Source organism: Aulonocara stuartgranti (assembly GCF_965226115.1).
Source record: "Aulonocara stuartgranti genome assembly, chromosome: 4".
NCBI lineage: Eukaryota > Metazoa > Chordata > Actinopteri > Cichliformes > Cichlidae > Aulonocara > Aulonocara stuartgranti.
In genome coordinates, this window is record NC_138942.1 from 38,050,955 (window position 1) to 38,073,756 (window position 22,802).

Below are 22,802 nucleotides of genomic sequence, written 5' to 3' on the forward strand. Positions count from 1 at the left end.
GTCTGCTCCAAGCATTTACACAAAGGTCAGTCTGCTGTTGCAGTTAATGAGTCATTTTCATAACATAATTGGTGATATAGGTTACAAGCAAGTCTGGCGCTGAACAGAAATTGTCGCGCTATGCTCCTTTATTTATTGTGCATAAATAGTGAATTGTCCTGACACAATATTGCGTTTCGCCTCTGTTATTATGGTACATTGACAAAAACATATACTTTTATTCACAGGATAAAACAGGTTTTTTGTATCACTAATTGCCCAGTACGATTACAGCATACAGTATTATTGTCACTGCTACATTTCTGTAACGCTACCAGAAATTATTTCCACTACTAATTGATTACCGTTGAGCTCAAAGGTCCTATTAATAAACGGTTAAGGAATGTGTATTTATGACGACAATTTGTGAGACTGGTAAACTTATGATACGTACGATGGTCTTTCGTTCTACACGGTGCATTTCAAGGTCCTGCACCCATCCGTCGGTAAACTGTACCTGGGCTTGTAGCAGTGACCTGAAGTTACTAAACTTCATGAGTGTGTGCACTCACTCCAAGAACCGTATGATTATAAATATGCATATAAATATGCTAAGATGAGATAGCTGACTTCATCTAACTAGCAAATGTTGTCCAGGCTACGTTGGTGATACAGTTTTTTTTAATGTGTATGATATTTTTGTCATGCGATTTTAAAGCCGGTCCTACAACCGCATCCAAGAATAACATGCAGCTTATCTCAGAACTGTCGGTGAAAATTATTCTTGGAGCTAGGTTTAATTGAGCTGCATTTTAAAGAGGTGCAATTTCACAATTTGTGTATATTTTCTAAGTTCACTATTTTGTCATGTGTTGAGAAAAACACAGATTAAAAAATTACATGGTCTAATATTTACATTTAGCATAACTGCAACATTATTTTTTCGTTTGTTTTTTTTTAAAGACTCGAAAGGACTTGAAATTCAAAGTTTCAGACTTGTGACTTGACTCGGACTTTTACACCAGTGACTTGAGACTCGACTCTGACTTGCCTGACATTACTTGAGACTTGACTTGAGACTTGAGGATAAAGACTTGAGACTTACTTGAGACTTGCAAAACAATGACTTGGTCCCACCTCTGCTTATAAGCTGCTTTTCTATATGAGCAGTCAAAGCATTTTATACAGCGTGCTTCATTCACACAAGCACTTCTTTTTCTAACAATGCCACTATGATGGATGCATCGGAGAGCAAGTCGGGGTTCCATATCTTGCCCAAGGATACCGTGGCGGGCAGACTGGAGCAGCCAGGGATCAAACCTCCAACCTTCCAGTTAGTAATTCTACCTGCTGAGCTACAGTCTGTACTTCCTGAACAACACACCCTCCGTTTGTTTCTCCTCCTTTTTTGACCACAAAAATAATTCTAAAAATGGCTTTTAATGAGCCTTATAAATGAAACAGTTTAAAAACATCGAACTACTAAATCAAGGGTAGCCTGAATTTACAGTCACACTGAACACAGCAAGTGTCCCTGCTCTCAGATACAAAATCTGCCTTTAAAAGTTAAGAGTAATGAAATCAGCAGTTCTGATTCTAGAATTTGTAGTCTCACACACCACTTGTGCATTTTTGTTGTTTTGATTTACATACGTTGATATTGTGCTGTAAACAAATGATGAGAACATTTTCTAAAACCTTTGAGTGTCCATCGGGATCCTGTAGAAACAGCTTCCAGCTCAAACATCAATATTCTGAATTCTGTTTAGAAAGAAAAAGATTTCTAGAAAATTCTCTAAAGAATTCATCATCGGTTTTGTTTTCTACTATTTTTTTGAAATGTCCCTCTAGCACAGATTTCTTTAGTCACATGTCTTTCTGTGTCTTCCATACAAACATTAAACATGCAAACACTCAACACAGCAACACTGAAAGCATTTGAGTGTAACTTTCATTCAAATTAAACTTTATACACAATTACAATAATGGAAAAAATGACTAAATATTAAAACACTACAACCACTGAAGAAAGAAATAAAACCAATCACAATCAACAACAGAGTACGATAATAGAACAATAGAAGAGACATATCATACAATTCATATACGTTCATGTGATCTCTACATTCAAAAAACCCAGTAACCTTCAATCCTTCATTTAAATTACATTTCAATTCCAGCTGGCAGCTGTTGGAGTCAAACTGTTAAATGTTGTCATTGTTACTTAAATTTGTAAGTCTTAGTTCAAGCAGCAGGATCAAAGACATTCCTTTGTTTCCTCCGCAACCAGTCTGCTGGTGGGGGACATCCCCAATGTGAATCATAGTTCACATTTTATTATGGGGACATCCTATCTGAAGGTTCTGTTTTCTTGGTTAATAAGCTTCCTGCTTTTATTACCCTTTTGGTGAGCAGGATGTCACACAAACGCACCTCCAAACACAAATACACACACACATTCAAGCACATGCATATACACACACATACATAAGGAGGTCTGGTTTCTTCGCCAGTTTTCAAGGAGGGTTAAGGATGGTTTCTCCACTGAAAGGAGGTTTTTCCTCCGCCGCTGAGGGCATTGAGCGTTTGGTTTCTCCACCAATATGTAAGGAGGCCAGAGCTCTCACTGGTGCCTATTTTGTGTGAACGAGATGAAATACATTGCAAAGTATTCAGTGGGCAGCACGTAGTATGTAGATCATTGAAGGAAGAAAGTGAGTTTGTGCACAAAGCAGATGAAACAGTGAGTGTGAATGTGTCTGACGTCACTGTGTTTGTGAGCCACAGAGAGGAGTGAAAGACAAAGTCAAACATCCAAACTCAGCCTGCAGTTCTGTTCTGTGATTCTACATTTGACTATCCGTTGAGTTTGGTGTGCACTTCTGCTTTGTTCAGATGCATTTAGATACATCACCTCCACTCTCCTGTCTTTCCTTCTCTACCATTGCCTCCTAACTGGGGATGGGTACCGGTATCCGGTGCCATTATGGCACCAGTTCTGACATAAACGGTAGTAACCAGACCAAAAAGCAGCGCACATTTCAGTGCTTTTTTTCCTGAGATGTCATACACTTTGGATTCTAGCCAATCATTTTACGTTTCCGAGGATAGTAGGCGGGGCCAGGTACGTACGTTCTTTTAGAGCAGAGCTACAGATTAAAAATGCCCAAGGCGAAGCGGTCAAAAGTCTGGCTGTACTTCACAGCAAAAGATGCAAACTCAGCAGCAACAAGTGCTTCAAGCTGATACTGTGATACTGTCAAAGGAGGTAACACCTCAAATCTGATGAATCAGGGTGGCTGTAGCTCAGGAGGTAGAGCTGGTCACCTACTGATCGGACGGTTGATGGTTCGATCCCAGGCTCCTCCAGTCTGCGTGTCAAATATCCTTGGGCAAGATACTAATCCCAACTGGCTCATTCTGATATTTTCCTTTAAAATTTGATGGTATAATTCATCTGAGTTTACACTTTATCTGCATAAATACAGAAAAACAGACCCAAACACCAGAAACCATCAGCAGAGAAAATCAGAGTTTTTCTCTGCTCTCTTTGCCACAGCCCATCCCAGCAGCAGCTGAAGCAGCTGACTGTCACAACACTGAATAACACTTTAGGAGGAATTTCAGAGGTCAGTAAAGCTCCAGTTTCAACATCAGTTAATTAATCATAGTTCATCACAAATGTTAACCTGGCTGGCACACATGTTATTGTTAGCCATTTAAATATTAGCAGTTAGCTGAGGCCACAAGAAGAAGAGGCCCTAGAAGAACAATGGATGATAAGATGAGATTTTCAAGACTAGGCAGAGACGTGTTTTCCTTTACTGTCTCTTACAGAGGAGGGAGCAGATACCAGACGAGGTCACGGAGGTACGGGGAGGATTCGCAGCAGACAGCAAGACTGCCACGTCCATGCGAGAGAGCCATGGCTACGATAATCTCTGTTTTTGTCTCACTATATAATGTTGTACAGCCCATGTGAGGGTTATCCTCTCTGTGGACCAGATGCTTGATTTCACACAGAGGTCCACCAACTCAATTTGATCAGTTATGGAACGATTTACCTCGACAGGCTCCTTCACTCGCTGCTTTTAAACCTCCTTTAAAAGCACACAGCCTGTAAATGTCAACAACAAAAGGAGTGTGTGAAACATGTATATTGTAGTGATGCAGTATACTGTGTATATTTATACTGGCAGTATGGGAAATGATCATTTGGAAATGCTTAAAATGGAAATGATCATTTACTGTGAGGTGAGGTGTGGTTGGGGTGTGGACAGTGGTTGTGCTTTTGTAACGTTGAAGTATGGACAGCTACACACTGCCTGTTCACATTTTATTCTGTAAAAACTAAATTTTCACTGCTTTTATGACCTTTTTAGTGGGGAGAACATAGCTAGGATTTAATGATTTAACAAATCTTTTAAATTCTTTGTCCTCCACAATGCTAAATGGCTGGGAGTCCTCAATCACCATGCTAACCAGGGGCCCGTTCTTCGTACCTCGCTTACTACATCCAAGACCAAATCATCGCGCTAACTTTGAGCTCGCTAATCCGGTTCTCCGAACACACCTGTTGTTGACGATCAGTACAGCTGGATGAAGTAATGTGAGATCACTGGGTGTCGTAAAAGGGGCTACGCATCGATAGTAGAAACATTGATCAGCAACCCTCTGATTGGTCGGCGAAAATGTCGAAGGAGCGCGCTCGGTATTTTTCGGCAGCAGAGCAAGAACTCCTGAGTGAGGGATTTCAGGAGTTTCAGAGTTTAATTAAAACGCAAGGGAACACTGCAAAGGCTGCAAAAGCAAGGAGAGAGGGCTGGCAGGAAGTTGCTGACAAATCAAACTCGTAAGTAATTTAATAATAATAATAATAATAATAACAATAATAATAATAATAATAATGGATTTGATTTATATAGCGCTTTTCAAGGCACCCAAAGCACATGACAATGCCACTATTCATTCACTCTCACATTCACACACTGGTGGAGGCAGCTACGGTTGTAGCCACAGCTGCCCTGGGGCAGACTGACAGAAGCCAGGCTGCCATATCGCGCCATCGGCCCCTCTGGCCAACACCAGTAGGCGGTAGGGTAGATTTATCATATCACACTATATTATCCAATATTATATTACATTATATTATATTATAATATGTTATATTATATCCTCTTTCACATTAGAGCCACAACAGGACCCACTAGAACATGGGAACAAGTAAAAGTGAAATATAAGAATATTCTACAGAATGGTAATATTTATCACTTATATTGCTTTTAGTCTCTTGGAAAGAGACCCTGAAATAATCTGTTTGTTTGTTCATAACAGCAACCAAGAAAAGGGCAGAGCAAAAAAAAGACAGGTGGTGGTCCTGCACCCCCTCGTCAACAAGTTGGTTAAGTGAATAATACCCTCACGGGAATATCGATATCTCTCTATGAGCACACTGTCGCGCTGAGCTAAAGGATCCTGTCTGTCCCGCAATATACGCTGAATTCTGAGGACTCTCCTTATCAATCTTGCACCTTCCACAATGGGTGGCTCGCGTAAACGGACAGGATATGACTGCGACAGGCTTCCCAAATCCACCTTCGCTTTTATAGCCGTGGTCTCTCATCTTGATTACACGAAGTAATTTACAATTACTACTCTAAAATATGAATTACATCTGTAATAATCACATACATGTAATAGAATGTTAATAGTACATTTCCCTTTTTTAGGAAATGACCTGTATGTATCTGTGTGAAATCAATAACAGGATCAGGTGCTGCATTATCTTTAGTTACATTGATGTTATTTATTTATGGTGAAACAGTGGTAAAATATCGCTGTTGCTTTCGTATACATGAAGCGGACATACCTGAGTGGCCGCGATCTAATCCTGTTTACATAAAGTAAACCTGCTCAGGACCTGCTTACGGCTCTGTTGCTATGGCAGCAAGTCCCGGATGAGCTTCGGGGAACCGGACGATCCAAGATCACGTGAAATCGTCAGCAATCAAATCCAGCTAACTTACTTAGCCAGGTACGAAGAACGGACCCCTGGTCTTCATCTATTTGAGATTGTTCTCCTGAGGAAAGACAATAAAGACAAAGCACAAATATAAATATCACACACGTAACTTATAACAGTTGTATAATATTGTTATATTCCACCAGTGTGTGAATGTGAGAGTGAATGAATAGTGGTATTGTAAAGCGCTTTGGGTGCCTTGAAAAGCGCTATATAAATCCAATCCATTATTATTATTATCATTATTATTATTAATAATAATGATAATATTATTATTATTATTATTATTATTATCATTTAGTAACATTACTGCATGCTATATTATCATGGCATTTGATGGCTCACCTGGTCTTGCTCCACAATCGCTGTTCCCCTTATTCTCATGCAAAGCTCTGTAGTGCCTAAGCATGGATGAGGTGTTGTTGTTATATCCCAGCTCCCTGGCACAGAGCAAACACTTCACCTTGTACAAAAGTCAAGACAGCTCAACATAAATTGTATTGCACCATCAGTATCATGAAAATACATCTTCTGTAGAAATTTACATACCTTGTTGGGAGGAATAAGATCAAAATGTTCCCACACAGGGGAGGACATCCTCCTCTTCTTAGCTGGCTCCATTCTCTCCTGACTTTCTCTCCTCACTCTCATAAACCTCCAAACTGTCTCCAAACTCTCACTAACCGCAACTCTCCATCAAACACCCACATTTTTGAATAAAGTCTGAGGGGTTTATATCGCTGTCATATCTCGCGGCAAAGTTCGAACCACTTCATGAACCAGTCACGTGGTACAGCCGGGCAGCGAGGCTTCGGACGTCATCATTTTCAGCTCCTCCCATAAATGAAGCAAGCCTCGATACGCGCATCGCGGAAACGCCCCCTCCATTACTCTCTGTGTGAGGATCTAAACGTATTCTACGCTAGATTCGACACAGCGAACACCATGAGACCGGACAGTGTGCGCGCCGCGGATGACGTCAGTGCGCACACTGTGTCTGAGGAGGATGTGCGGAAGTGCTTCAGGAAGGTGAACGCACGCAAAGCTACTGGTCCGGACGGGATTCCCGGCCGCGTCCTCAGGTCATGCGCGGCTCAGCTGGCTGGAGTGTTCACGCACATCTTCAACCTTTCCCTCTCTCTGTCTGTAGTCCCAGCCTGCTTCAAAATGGCCACCATCGTCCCTGTACCCAAATCCTCCACCATCTCCTCATTGAACGACTGGCGACCTGTAGCCCTGACCCCCATCGTAAGCAAATGCTTCGAGAAGCTGGTCAGGGACTTCATCTGCTCTGCACTACCCGACTCACTGGACCCTCTACAGTTTGCATACCGCCACAACAGGTCCACTGATGATGCCATAGCCCTGACACTACACACTGCCCTGTCACACCTGGAGAAGAGAGACACGTATGTGAGGATGCTGTTTGTAGATTACAGCTCAGCATTCAATACCATCGTTCTCTCGAAGCTGGACAGGAAACTGCAGGATCTAGGACTGATCAGCTCCCTCTGCAGCTGGATCCTTAGCTTCCTGTCTGACAGACGCCAAGTGGTCAGACTGGGCAGCATCACCTCATCCCCCATCACACTGAACACTGGTGCTCCACAGGGGTGTGTCCTGAGCCCTCTCCTGTACTCACTCTACACCTACGACTGCACAGCCACTAACAACTCCAACATCATTGTGAAGTTTGTGGACGACACTACAGTGGTGGGTCTTATCACCAACGGTGATGAGACGGCTTACAGGGAGGAGGTCAGCGCCCTGACCCACTGGTGTCAAGACAACCATCTCACCCTCAACGTCGCAAAGACAAAGGAGCTGATAGTGGACTTCCGGAGGTGCAGAGAAGTACACACCCCCATCACCATCAACGGCGCTGCTGTGGAGAGAGTGAGCAGCTTCCGGTTCCTTGGAGTACATCTGGCTGAGGATCTTACGTGGTCAGTACACACAAACAAAACAGTGAAGAAGGCGCAGCAGCGCCTCTTCTTTCTCAGGAGACTGAAAAGATTCAGCATGAGCCCCCGCATCCTCAGGACCTTCTATCACTGTGCCATTGAGAGCATCCTCACTGGATGCATCACCACCTGGTATGGCAACAGCACCGCCTACAACTGCAAAGCTCTCCAGCGAGTAGTGCGGTGCTCTGAACGGATAATTGGAGGTGAGCTTCCCTCCCTCCAAGACATCTACAGGAAGCGGTGCCTGAGGAAAGCGGGGAGGATCATCAAGGACTCCAGTCACCCCAGCCATAAACTGTTCAGACTGCTTCCATCAGGAAGGAGGTTCTGCAGCATCCGGTCCCGTACCAGCAGACTGAGAGACAGCTTTTTCCATCAGGCCATCAGACTGCTGAACACGTCATAGACACCTCAGCTTCACTACTGGAACTTCAACATTATGCACTCCACACTGTATATAAATGCCACTTGTTTTGCACATATTCAACTCTGTATATTTTTATATATTTTATTATTATTATTATTATTTATTTTATTTTTTTACTATTTAATTTGTAAAAATGTGTACACACACACACACACACACACACACACACACACGTAGGAAAATATTTAGTATACACATCCAGAAATGCATACACTATTATATATTGTACATATATTTATTAGTTTCAGGTTGGCCATTCTTGTATTTTGCTCGTTTGTGTTGTTGTGTTTGCACATCTCTGTTGCTTGTGGGGCTCGCACACAAGAATTTCACTCGCATGTGCTGTGCCAGTGTGCCTGCACATGTGATGTGACAATAAAAGTGATTTGATTTGATTTTGATTTGACACAAGCTTCGAAGCCTCGATGCAGAACGTCACATCACTAGTTATTGGTAAATTGCAGTTATTTGTTTGTGCAATCTGTGCATTTGTTTAATAGTTAATCCCATGTGCTGATTTGTATATTGGACAGTTGCATGTGGAATAAAAGGAGCAAATGTTACAGTGTATTTTATGTGTTCATTGCTGCGCGTCATCGGTGTCCTCATGTTTAGCCTGCCGCAACCATAGGTTGGAGGAGCCGCAACAAATTGTCAACAGAAAATTTTGTAGGTTTTATTGTCTTATTTATATATAGATGAGTTTTATTGGTGAGAGTTTTATAGTTTGCTGTTGCCTTTGTCCACACGCTGTTAGATTAAGCCTTTGGCTACACAATACAGATTTCTTTCAGGAGTCTTATTCCCCTGTTAGGTTTTAGCAGTACAGCTGCACAAGGCCTTGTACTGATTTTCTTTCTAGTTATTGTGCATCAGGCGGCTGAAGCCATTGGCTTGGGAGTACCGCCGCAGTTTGTGTTTAAGACAGTTTGTCTTCCTCACATCTGACGGTATGGAGGTACATAAATACCCACCGCTAGTATGTACGGAAGACTAGGTTGAGTTAGTTAGGTTTAATAGGCAGATAGTGGGGGATATTGCTCCTGTTAATTGTGTGTGTCCAAGGTTTATTGAAGGGAATGTCATCAAGTTGATGTGTTGGAATGAGGCTGTGTGGCATAGGTGCAGTTCAGCGTTTGGATTTTGTAATGTTTTGAAAAAAATGGAGACACACCAATTAATACAATGTGGTGATGTGGATGGAAAGAAAAGACAGCCGAAACCTACTGCTAAGGCTTTGGAGAATCAGATTGAAAGGCTTCAAACAGAACGGCACACTACGATAGATGATGTTAATCCAAGTGATAGCATCTCTAATGTTGCAAGCAGAAGTTGTAGGAAAAGCAAACTCAGTGGCTCAATAGTTTAATCTGCCTTGTCAGCACGCATAATGGCAGAAGCTGACATGGCTGCCCTTCTTGTTCGACAGAGGTTGTTGAAAGAAAAGCATGCTTTGGAAGAACAAGAAATACAGCTTAAGAAAAGAAAGGAGCTGCTTGACTTAGAAACTGAAATAGCAGCCTCAGCAGCAAAGGTGAATGTTTTAAAAACTTCTGAAATGTCCCGAGTCTCAAGTGCTGCTAATGTTAAATCTGATGGAATGAATTCTTATTTAAATTCAAATTCAAATTTTATTTGTCACGTACACAGTCATACACAGTACGATATGTAGTGAAATGCTTGGACAACTGCTCGTGACCTAAAGAAAACAAAAAAGGAAAAGGCTATGAATAAGATAGGAAATAAATATGAAAAATTAAAAAGGGTAAATTTAACTATGAAGGAATAAAATATAAATTAAGGTTAAAAATGAAATAACTGTACAACACAAATTAGAATGAAGGGTAAATTTAACTGGGAAGAATAAGATAAAATATATAAATTAAAGTTGAAAATAAAATAACTGTACAACACAATACACAATATAGAACTATATAAGAATGTATGAAGAAATCTAAATATAAATAAATATATACACAATAACAGCAGCTGTACAAGTATTAACTGGAAATGAAGAATATAGTGACCAGTGTTGTGCAAAAACAAAGTCCAGAAAGTCCAGTGTGTGTGTAAGAACTGTATGTGTGGGTCAGTACTGTGTGGTGGTGTGATTGAGAGACCGTATCGCCTGCGGGAAGAAGCTCCTCCTCAGTCTCTCTGTGTTGGTCTTCAGGGAGCGGAATCGCTTTCCTGACCTCAGCAGAGAGAACAGTCTGTTGTTGGGATGGCTGAGGTCCTTCACCATCTTCCTGGCCTTGGTCCAGCACCGCCTGCTGTAGATTGAGTGCAGGTCAGGGAGCTCGGAGCGGATGGTGCGCTCAGCTGACCGCACAACCCTCTGTAGAGCTCGTCTGTCCTGCATGGTGCTGTTCCCGAACCAGGTTAAGATGTTTCCCGCCAGGATGCTCTCTATGGTGCACGAGTAAAAGTTCCTGAGCACCTTGGAGGGCAGTTGGAAGTCTCTCAAGCGTCTGAGGTGGTAGAGACGCTGTCGGGCCTTTTTCACCACGGTGTTGATGTGACAGGACCATGACAGGTCCTGCGTGATGTGAACTCCGAGGTATTTGAAGCTGTCCACTCTCTCCACTGGGCACTCGTTGATGACGGGGGTCTGGTAGTTCCTCTCCTGCTTAGTGCTGAAGTCCACTATCAGCTCCTTTGTCTTACTGACGTTTAGAAGGAGGTTGTTCCTCTGGCACCAGTTCTCCAGATTCCTAATCTCCTTCAGGTAGGCCGTCTCGTTGTTATCAGAGATCAGGCCCACCACGACGGTGTCGTCAGCAAACTTGATGATGGTGGTGGAGCTGGTAGTGGCCACACAGTCATATGTGTACAAAGAGTACAGCAGGGGGCTCAGAACACACCCCTGGGGGGCTCCAGTGCTGAGAGTGGTGGAGGCTGAGACATGTCCGCCCATCCTTACTGCCTGTGGTCTGCCAGTTAGGAAGTTGGAGATCCACTGACACATAGATGAGCTGAGTCCCAGATGCTCCAGCTTGGTGGTGAGTGTGGAGGGAATTATGGTATTAAATGCAGAGCTGTAGTCTATGAAGAGCATTTTAACATAATTCCCCCTTCTAGTGTCCAAGTGAGTGAGTGATGTGTGGAGGAGATGAGAGATGGCATCGTCTGTGGAACGATTTGGACGGTAAGCGAACTGTAGTGGGTCCAGTGTGTCTGGTAGTGAAGAAATGATGAAGTCTCTGACCAGGCGTTCAAAGCACTTCATCACTACTGAGGTGAGGGCGACAGGGTGATAGTCATTGAGAGAAGCAGGGTGGGGTTTCTTCGGGACAGGAACAATGATGGACTCTTTGAAGCATGTGGGGATCACCGACTGAGATAAAGAGATGTTGAATATCTCAGTGAACACAGGAGCTAGCTGGTATGCGCAGTCTCTTAGGATACGACCTGGGATGCCGTCTGGTCCTGCTGCTTTCCTGGTGTTCACTCTCTTGAAGGCTCTCCTTACTTCATGCTCGGAGATGACGAGCACGTTTCCGGTGCTGGCAGTATCTTCCTGTCTGCAGCCGTTAGCGCCGCTAACACTAGCATTGTTGGAGACCTTAGCTGCAGCCTCGAAGCGAGCATAGAAAGTGTTCAGCTCGTCTGCCAAAGTCACGGCCGCGTTCGTCATACCGGTTGTTGGTGCTTTATAGTCCGTTATTGTCCTTAGTCCCCGCCACAGGCTCCTAGAGTCACTCTGTTGGAGTTGTGACTCTAGTTTCCTCCCGTAGCGCTGCTTCGCCTCTTTCACCGCCCTCCGCACGTTATATGACGCGGCTTTGTACGGGTCCATGTCCCCCGTCATGAGTCCCGTGTTGTAGGCAGCGGTGCGGGATCTCAGAGCGTCGCGGATGGTTTTATCCACCCACGGCTTCTGGTTGGGAAACGTTGTGATAGTCTTTGTCTCCACGGTATCATCCGCTAGTTTCCCGATGAATCCCACAACCGCTTCCGTAAACACGTTGACGTCATCGTCGGAGCTGTTTCTGAACATGCCCCAGTCTGCGTCATCGAGTGCATCCTGTAACGCGGCCACCGATTGATCCGTCCAGCGCGCGACCTTCCTCTGAACCGGAACTTCCTGTTTCAGCCTTTGTTTGTATTTTGGCATGAGGAAGATGGCGGCGTGATCAGATTTGCCAAACGGGGGGCGGGATTGTGCCTTGTAGCCGTCCTTGACCGTAGTGTAGCAGTGGTCCAGTGTCCTTTCACCCCTGGTGGGGCAGGTGATGTGTTGATAAAAGTTCGGCGCTGCGCGTTTGAGGTTGGCGCTATTAAAGTCCCCCGTCACAATAAGCGCAGCGTCCCGGTGTTGTGTCTGGTGCTGTGTGAGTGCCTCATGCAGCTCGCATAAGGCGGTGACCGTGTCCGCTTGTGGTGGAATATAAACGGCACTTATAATGACCGATGTAAATTCCCGAGGTAGATAAAAAGGACGACACATGATGGACAGTAGTTCCAGATTTGGTGTGCAGGAGCGTGTGAGAGGAACAACGTTCGCACTGTTGCACCAGTTGTTGTTCACCATTAAACACACGCCGCCTCCCCTTGACTTCCTCGAGTCCCGTGTCCTGTCCATGCGGTGAACCGAGAAGAACTCGGCCGGCTGGATGGCGTGGTCCGGCACCGCTGGGTTCAGCCATGTCTCGGTGAAGCAGAGGAGATTGCAGTCCCGATTGCAGCCCCTCTAGGCCGCCGCCGCTTCCCTTTGTTCTCCCTCGAGATCTCACTCGGCCAGCTTGGATCCGGAGTTAAAAACTTCGAATTGTGAGTACATTGTATACCAATAGAAACAAGAGTGTCACTGTCATACCTAATGTACCCAATGGTGATGATTTTGCCGATTTAGAAACGCTGAAAACTAACTTAAAAAACAAAGACAAAGAAAAAGTGGTCGGAGCAGTCGTGACGGCAGCCGACCTCACCGGCGCCATCTTAACTTAAATTTAGAACGAGAGCAGGGGAGTTTAGTCGTTTTTAAATCCCAATGCTCCGACGTTCAAACCTGTGTTACCAGAGCGACCATATCAGGGTGTTGATGCAAGTGATCATCAAGCGCAGGTATTGGATGTAAGGCCCAAGGTTAAAAATATTTCTCAGCCCAAGGTCGTTTCGTTGGAACAGTCAGAGACGAAGTTATATCAAGTATTTCCAGGTGCAGTTTCGACTACTCGGATGATGTCGCAGTCTCACGCACAATCGAAACCTCTTACACATACAGTGCAAGGTGGTGAGGGTTATGATCATCTAGTCACAGTTTTGAAGAAACAAAATGAAATTACAACTTTATTAGCTGAGCAGCAGTCTCTGTTTTTGCTACCAAGTCGTGACATTCAGTTATTTGATGGTGATCCTTTGCAATATCAAACATTTATGAGAGCTTTTGAGCACATGGTGGAGAGTCAAGCTCACAGTGCTAAGGATTGTTTATATTTTCTCGAGCAATACACTAGAGGCCATCCAAGAGAAATGGTCAGAAGCTGTCAGTATATGCCTGCTGAGTATGGATATGCTAAAGCTAAATCTTTGCTCCAAGAGAACTTTGGCAATTCGCTGAAAATTGCTGCTGCCTACATCGAAAGGGTCAGTAAATGGCCATCTATAAAATCTGATGATGTGAAGGCGTTGCAGGAATATGGGTTTTTATTAAGGCAATGTTGTAATGCAATGGGAGACGTTGAGTCCTTGCATGAGTTGGATGTCTCTGCTAATATGCAAGCAGTTATAAAAAAGTTGCCTTATAAGCTCAGGGATAAGTGGAGGAAAGTTGTCTGCGATCTGCAGGAAAGATTTCAACGTAAAGTGGTTTTTTGCGACGTTGTTGAGTTTGTCGAAAAGCAAGTTAAGATCGCAAGTGACCCGTTGTTTGGAGACATACAGGATCCTCCAACAGCCATCAGAAAAGAGGCGAGGAATGATAAGTCTCAGTTTTACCCTAAGGCTAAGCGGAGTAGTTTTGCTACTACGGTGGCCAAGGTGGAAGGGAAGATTGAGCCAGCATTGAGGCGAGAGAGTGGTTCAGTTGTGACCAAGGTTTGCTTGTTTTGTGGAGCAGAGCATATGTTGGATTTGTGTCCTTCATTTGAAAGAAACTTGCACTGTGAAAGATTATCTTTTTTGAAAGAGAATGGTGTGTGTTTTGGTTGTCTGCGCATTGGGCACAGAAGCAAGGACTGTAGGAAACGTCTCTTGTGTAAAGTTTGTAATCAGAAACACCCCACACTCTTACATATTCACTCCAAGCAGAGGGAAAGTGTTTCAGTGCAAACTATAGGAGGGAGAGAACCACCAGATGAAGGTCCTTCATGTGCTGTGCAAAGCAGTGGTGTTATTGGGGCCGGTGAGCAAAATAGTGCTCTGTCCATAATACCAGTTAGAGTGAAGTCTAAGAAAGGTACTCAGTCATTGGTAACCTATGCTTTTCTAGATCCTGGGAGCTCAGCTTCATTTTGTACTGAAGGGCTCATGAATAGGTTGAATCTTTCAGGAAGGAAAACTGGCATTCTTTTGCGGACAATGGGTCAGGAGAAAATGGTCAGTAGTTACGTGGTTTCAGATTTGGAAGTAGCTGGTTTGGATTTAGATCACTACGGTGACTTGCCTGACTTATTTACTCAGAAAAGCATGCCTGTTCATCAATGTAATATTCCTCGACAGGAAGATGTCATGATCCTGGGTCCTTTTGACCCAGCGTTTTGTGTTTTCTCTTCGCGATTTTGGTTCTGTTCTTCCTCTGGTTAGTGTTTACTCTGTTCTGCCCGTGTGTTCCTGTATCTAGTCCGCGTTTCTTAGTTTGTGTCCTTTCATGTGTAAGTTCCTGTTTTATTGTGAAGGTCTGTGTCTTATGTGAGTGTTTTCAGTTTGCCTCCCTAGTCTCGTCATGTTAATTACTCCCAGCTGTGTCCCCACCTGTATGTAATCCCCCTGTGTTCTCTGAGTGTATTTAAGTTGTGTCTTCTGTCATAGTAGTTGCTGGTTTGTCTGTGTTGTTTCCCCTCGGTCTCCCTGCATGTATTTCCCTGGACCTCCCTGCACTGTCATTCCTGGTTTGTGTTGTTAGTTTACCCAGTTTAGGTTTCGGTTTCATGTTCACACCCTGTTGCTGTTTGTACCCTCTGCTGTAAATAAACACTCACCTGCACCAGAGCTGCCGCCTTTTGGATCCTCACTACAAATCCACACGGCTTGCCCCGCAAACCGTGACAGAACGAACCAGCCACCATGGACCCAGCGGCAGTCAATCCGTCCGAGGAGCTCCAGGATGACATCGGCTACAATGTGGAGATCCTCCTCGGGCTGTGGCTGGAGAATCCTCCGCACGAGCTTCGCCGCGCCGTGGAAGGTCGGCTACAACGGCTCTTTTCCGGCCTGCCATGGCTACTAAATTCACTTCCTCCGACCATACAGGCTTTTCTCCGGCACACACCCCACCTTCTCTCAGCCACTCCTGCCTCGCTGCCCGACTCGCCGGATGCGATCTTGCCCGGCCCGTCGGAGCCGTCTGCGGGGAGGAGACGCCGATCGCGCCGCAAGCGCGCCACCCCACAGCTGGACGTTCGGACTTCTAATTCGCCGGCTGTGGTGAGTGAGGACTGTTTTCCATTTGCGGACTGTATGACTGTTCATTCAGGGGCGGTGTTCTGTGCGGCAGATGACTTTGTGAACAGCATATCACCTCCCCCGCAGCCACTCTCAGCTCAGTTAGCTCCCCCGCAGCCACTCTCAGCCCAGTTAGCTCCCGCGCAGCCACTTTCAGCCCAGTCACCTCCCCCGCAGCCACTCTCAGCTCAGTTAGCTCCCCCGCAGCCACTCTCAGCCCAGTTAGCTCCCGCGCAGCCACTCTCAGCCCAGTTAGCTCCCGCGCAGTCACTCTCAGCCCAGTTAGCTCCCCCGCAGCCAGTGCCACCCTCAGCTCCGTCTCCAGTGCCACCCTCAGCTCCGTCTCCAGTGCCGCCTGTAGCGCAGGCCCCAGTAGCTCTGGCTCCAGCATTACCGGTTCCACCCGTTCACTCCGTGCAGGGAGAAAGCCTAAGTCCTACTCAAGGTGCTTTTCATGATTCAGCCGCCATTGGTACTGTTTGCCGCTCCAGGGCTTCCCCAGAGGCTAGGTCCCAGTCCTCAGCTGATTCTGGACCCCTGGAGTTTAAGCAGCCACCCGGGAAGTGCCCCGTGTCAGTGCTGTCTGAGCAGGGCCAGTGCTCAGCACAGCACCCATTTCCTTCATGTCTGCCAGTGGACTCCATGCCTGCTGGCTTTGTGATGGCTTCTGCTGGAGGGTCCAAGGGGCCCGTCCAGCCTTCGTCTCGTATCTCCGCTGGAGGGTCCGAGGGACTGCTCCGGCCTTCGTCTCGTGTCTCCGCTGGAGGGTCCGACGGACCGCTCCGGCCTTTGTTTCCTGTTTCCGCTGGGGGGCCCGAGGAGCCCGTCCAGCAGCCTTCCTCGTCAGCTGGTGGTTCCGAAGAACCACACCAGCCTCATGCCTCGTCGGCTGGAGGGTCCGAGGGGCCCGTTCAGCCTCCTGTCTCCGATGGAGGGCCCGAGGAGCCTGTCCAGCCGCCACCTGCGGCCGCTTCGGCGTCGCCTGGTCCAGCTTCATCCGAGTCTTCGTCTTCGTCCTCGTCTGGTTCAGCTTCATCCGAGTCTTCGTCCTCGTCTGGTTCAGCTTCATCCGAGTCTTCGTCTTCGTCTGGTTCAGCTTCATCCGAGTCTTCGTCCTCGTCTGGTCCGGCTTCATCCGAGTCTTCGTCTTCGTCCTCGTCTGGTCCGGCCTCATCAGAGTCTTCATCCTCGTCTGGTCCGGCCTCATCAGAGTCTTCTGCTACGCCTGGTCCTGCGGCCTCTGCTTCTGCTACGCCTGGTCCAGCTGCATCCGCCTGTGCTTCTGCTACGCCTGGTCCAGCCTCTGCCTGTGCTTCTGTTACGCCTGGTCCAGCCTCTGCCTGTGCTTCTGTTACGCCTGGTCCAGCCTCTGCCTGTGCTTCTGTTACGCCTGGTCCAGCCTCTGCCTGTGCTTCTGTTACGCCTGGTCCAGCCTCTGCCTGTGCTTCTGTTACGCCTGGTCCTGCCTCTGCTTCAGCGTCGCCTGGTCCTGTGCCCTCCAAGCCTCGGCCGGTGCGCCTGACACTTGGGCGCCGCCGCTGCCTTCCGCGCGGCCAGCCCCCTGATCGCCATCGCCTGAGTCGCCGCCGCTGCCTTCCGCACGGCCGGCCCCCGGACCGCCATCGCCTGAGTGGCCGCCGTTGCCTTCCGCACGGCCGGCCCCCGGACCGCCATCGCCTGAGTGGCCGCCGCTGCCTTCCGCACGGCCGGCCCCCGGACCGCCATCGCCTGAGTGGCCGCCGTTGCCTTCCGCACGGCCGGCCCCCGGACCGCCATCGCCTGAGTGGCCGCCGTTGCCGTACGCACGGCCGGCCTCCCGAACTGTATCCACGTCGCCGCCGTTGCCGTCCGCACGGTCGGCCCCTCGAACTGTTTTGGACTCCTGTGCTGTCGGCCCCCTGGCCGGCCCCCCGAACTGTTTTGGACTCCTGTGCTGTCGGCCCCCTGGCCGGCCCCCTGAACTGTTTTGGACTCCTGTGCTGTCGGCCCCCTGAACTCTTCTGTTTTGGACTCTGTTTTTTTCCTGTGTTTTGGTGTGCTTCGTTTCTTTTGGTTTTGGGCTCGTTTTTTGTTTTTGTCTTTTGGCCTTCTGGTGCTCCGGTTTTGTTTTGCTTCGAGCCCTCCTTCCTGGGCCCCCGCCGCCCGCCCTGGTCGGGTTGCTTTCTGTTTTTTCTGGCTGTTTTGTTTCTTGTTGGGCTGTCTGGAGCCAGCCTTTGAGGGGGGGGGGTACTGTCATGATCCTGGGTCCTTTTGACCCAGCGTTTTGTGTTTTCTCTTCGCGATTTTGGTTCTGTTCTTCCTCTGGTTAGTGTTTACTCTGTTCTGCCCGTGTGTTCCTGTATCTAGTCCGCGTTTCTTAGTTTGTGTCCTTTCATGTGTAAGTTCCTGTTTTATTGTGAAGGTCTGTGTCTTATGTGAGTGTTTTCAGTTTGCCTCCCTAGTCTCGTCATGTTAATTACTCCCAGCTGTGTCCCCACCTGTATGTAATCCCCCTGTGTTCTCTGAGTGTATTTAAGTTGTGTCTTCTGTCATAGTAGTTGCTGGTTCGTCTGTGTTGTTTCCCCTCGGTCTCACTGCATGTATTTCCCTGGACCTCCCTGCACTGTCATTCCTGGTTTGTGTTGTTAGTTTACCCAGTTTAGGTTTCGGTTTCATGTTCACACCCTGTTGCTGTTTGTACCCTCTGCTGTAAATAAACACTCACCTGCACCAGAGCTGCCGCCTTTTGGATCCTCACTACAAATCCACACGGCTTGCCCCGCAAACCGTGACAGAAGATCTCAGTAGATGGCCACATTTGCGCCATATTAAGATACTGGAGATAAATTCCGGGGTAGACCTGTTGATCGGGACCAATGTGCCCAAGGCTTTAGAGCCATGGGAGGTTGTTAGAAGTCAGGATGGAGGTCCCTATGCGGTAAAAACTATGCTGGGTTGGACGGTGACTCTCAGAGAAGATCGTAAGACTGACATTTTTGATGTGAGTGTCAATAGGATTTCCGTGTCAAGATTGGATGAGCTGTGGGAAGGTCAAATGAAGGCTGATTTTCCAGAATGTATTCAGGATGAGCAGTTTGCTTTGTCTAGAGAAGATCAGCAGCTTATGAAGTCAGTGATGGACTCTGTTAAGTTGGTTGATGGTCATTACACCATTGGTTTACCTTTTAGGTGCAATCGGGTAAAAATGTCAAATAATAGGAAGGCTGTAGAACAGCGAGCTGTGAGCCTTAAACGGAAGTTTGTCAAGGATGATTTCTGGTTGTCAGGGCCAAAGTTTCTTGCTGAACCAGAAATTAATTGGCCAGTGAACCTTGATTTTGGAAAGCTCTCTGTAAATGATCCAGAGATTAAAATGGCCAATTTAGTTAATGCTGTTGATGCAAATGAATACAAGAGTGCATCAATCAGGGACATCAAGAAGGTCTACAGAAAGCTGGCTTTGCAGTTACACCCCGACAGAAACCAAGACGACCCGCAAGCCCCGGACAAGTTCGCAGACTTGGGGGCAGCCTATGAGGTCCTCTCAGATAAGGAGAAAAGGAAACAGTATGACATGTATGGAGAGTACAGGCTAAAAGAGGGTCACCACAGCTCTCACAGCAAGATCTTCTCCAGTTTCTTTGGTGATTTTGGGTTCATGTTTGGTGGCAACCGACAGCAACAGGACAGGAATATTCCCAGAGGAAATGACATAATACTGGACCAGGAGGTTACACTGGAAGAAGTGTGCTCTGTGAACTTTGTGGGTGGCGAACGTGAGTTGAAAGAGGCAGTGGAAGGATGGAATCAGGAACAGATTCATGAGATGCTGCTGCAAAAGGGCATAAAGTGGATTTTTTAATCCCCCTGCTGGTTCCCGTCATGGCGGTGTTTGGGAACGTCTCATAAGGTCTGTCAGGAAGGTGTTAAATTCCATTTTGAAAGTGCAGAATTTGGACGAAGAAGGCCTTTGTACAGTTCTTTGTGAGGCAGAGGCTATTGTGAACAGTAGACCAATAACCAAAGCCTCTACTAATCCTAATGATTTGGAGGCCTTGACTCCTAACCATCTGTTGCTGCTTAAGACCAAGCCATTGATACCACCAGGAGTGTTTCAGAAGGGGGACGTGTATGGACGACGTCGATGGAGGCAAGTACAGTACATGTCTGACCTGTTCTGGAAGCGCTGGGTTAAGGAGTACCTGCCCCAGAGCGTCAGACGTGGCAGAGAATCGGACGGAACTTCCTGGGGATGTGGTTATCGTTGTCGATGATTCTGCGCCTCGTAACTCTTGGGTGACTGGAAGGATTGTGGAAGCAATTTCTGACGGTAAAGGACTTGTACGTCAGGTTCGTGTTAAAACAAAGACTGGTTGTTTGGACAGGCAGATCACTAAAGTGTCTTCTACAGGAAGCAGAAGAGTCATGAAGATTGACTTTTTCAAATGTCTATTTGTATTATTAGTATGTATATTTGTTTATTTTGAATTAAAATTGTACCTTTGAATGTTTGATAAAGGATTGATCATGTTTATCAGTATGTCTCCTACATGAATGAATGAATGAATAAATGCTTTATTGGCCATATGCAGGTTGCCCCCCCCCCCCCCCCCCCGACTTACACACACAACAACAAGACAACACAAGGGAATACAGTCGGAGATCGGCAGCGTTGGGAGAATAACACTGAAAAAATTACACAACATTGGGAAAAGTACAAGAGGAAAAAAAAGAGACCTCTTCACACGCTGGGCAACCAATGGGAGGACAGCATGAGAACAGGAAACAAAAAAAAACTCCTCTGCACAGAGAGCACATTAATGTCCACATCACAACATCAGAGCACATGACAAGCCACAGGGGATGGATAGGGGGGTGGGGGGTGATTCGAAGGAACACAGCAGTCGTCCTGCACCATGCTACCATTTCAGCGCGGCACGCAGACCCGCTGCCTTCCCCCGCAGGAACAAGCATCGAAGGCGTTTGGAAGGGAGGGGATGAGTGCGTGCTTATCAGTGTAAGTGTATGTGTGTGCGTGGCCATAGTTCAGCTGAGACAGTGTCCTTCGCTGTATCAGGCTAAGTAAACAGTCCTCCAGCCGATCCAGGTGTCCTTCATGGGATGGGAAGAATAGTCATCACACAGTCGTTATCAGGGAGTTGTTTTGGTGGGCTCCAGCCTTGGGCCTGAGCAGCTGGCGCCGTGGTGTCCAAATGTAGAATATTGTTGATTTCTCCTTTATGCGAGCAGCGAATTTAGCACTCTGACACTGGGGCCTCGATTTCCCGTTGGAGCGCTGCGAGCCTCCCCATGATGGTATCAAGCTTCTGTTCCGTGGTGTTGTCATTCTTTTGGTTCTGAGACCCCACACCTGCAGTGAGCCGTTCTGCGATGTTATCCAACTTTCGCTCAAGGGTGTTATTGTGAGCAGGCCTCTCTCTGATGTATCCCATCATACGCTCAATGGTGTTATTTTGAGTCTTCACGGCAGCTGTAAGCGTCTCCAAGGTGTTAACCATGCTGCGTTCGGTGTGGGAGGCCGCGCCTCGTCCCATCGCTTCAATTCCAGCGGTCAGCTTAGGGGGGGTTTGAACAGCTGGTTCCGCTCTCTTATTTCTCCGATAAGTCAGGGCCAAGCCAGCTCCGATCAGCAAGAACCCTGTTATCATGGTTCCGAATAGGTAGATATCCTCAGCGTCCTCGATAGACAGTCCCGCCAGGCACAAGATCCTCCAGGTTTGCCACCCATCCATCGTGTATCCGGCAGGGAAAGTCCCTCCAGGGCACTCGGGCTCTCCCGAGCCCAGACTTCTCGTTGAGAAGAGGGTGTCAATAGCGTTCAGAGACCAGTTGATCAAATCCATAATTCTCTGTTAGGTTTTAGAGAACGACAGTGAGAGACTGTTCAAGGGAAAAATAGTGCACGCGAGACAAGACAGGACACAAGAGGCTAAGCAGGGAAGATAAGGGGAAGGAGGAGAGGAGAAAAGTGCGACCGCCTTCACAGAGAGCCAAGTAAGTACATGGTAAGTATGATGTAATTATTGCTCTAAAATAATTAGGGGCTGGTATGTAGGAGCCATACGAGTTCCTTTTTTGACTAAGTGGGTTGGTTTAAATGGACTCACTGTATAGAGATTGAAAATGTGACGTCACTCAGGGGTAAAACCGCAAAGAATTCTGGGAACTCGTGGCAAGAGGTACTAGCGCACGCAGGTTTTCAATTGAACTCAGTTACACAGCGATAAAAAGAAACACAAAAATGTCAAGAAGCCGTTGTATTATTAACTGCAATAGCCGGTCGCATGACAGCCATGGGAAGCCGACGGGTAAAGAGATCGGTTGTTATCGGATTACGTCGTTGAAGAGAAATTGTTCGAGCCGTGTTTCCGAAGTAACAAAGAGGCGGGTGGCCTGGATTGCAGCCATTCAAAGACCAAATATAACGTCCCAGAACACTCCAGCTCACAGGTTAGTCTGCTCCAAGCATTTCCACAGAGGTCAGTCTGCTGTTGTAGTTAATGCGTCATTTTTCTTAACATAATTGGTGATATAGGTTACAAGCAAGTCTGGCGCTGAACAGAAATTGTCGCGCTATGCTCCTTTGTTTATTGTGCATAAATAGTGAATTGTCCTGACACAATACTGTGTTTCGCTTCTGTTATTATGGTACATTGACAAAAACATATACTTTTATTCACAGGATAAAACAGGTTTTTTGTATCACTAATTGTCCAGTACGATTACAGCATACAGTATTATTGTCACTGCTACATTTCTGTGATGCGTACCAGAAATTATTTCCACTACTAATTAATTACAC

General features: G+C 46.6%; 1 protein-coding gene across 6 annotated transcripts in view; it reads right to left on the reverse strand.

Annotated features, from left to right (window-relative positions):
- The window catches only part of LOC309704922 (NACHT, LRR and PYD domains-containing protein 12-like), a 191,542-nt gene that overhangs the window by 25,781 nt on the left and 142,959 nt on the right, over positions 1-22,802 (reverse strand). The gene's annotated exons all lie outside the window — the stretch shown is intronic.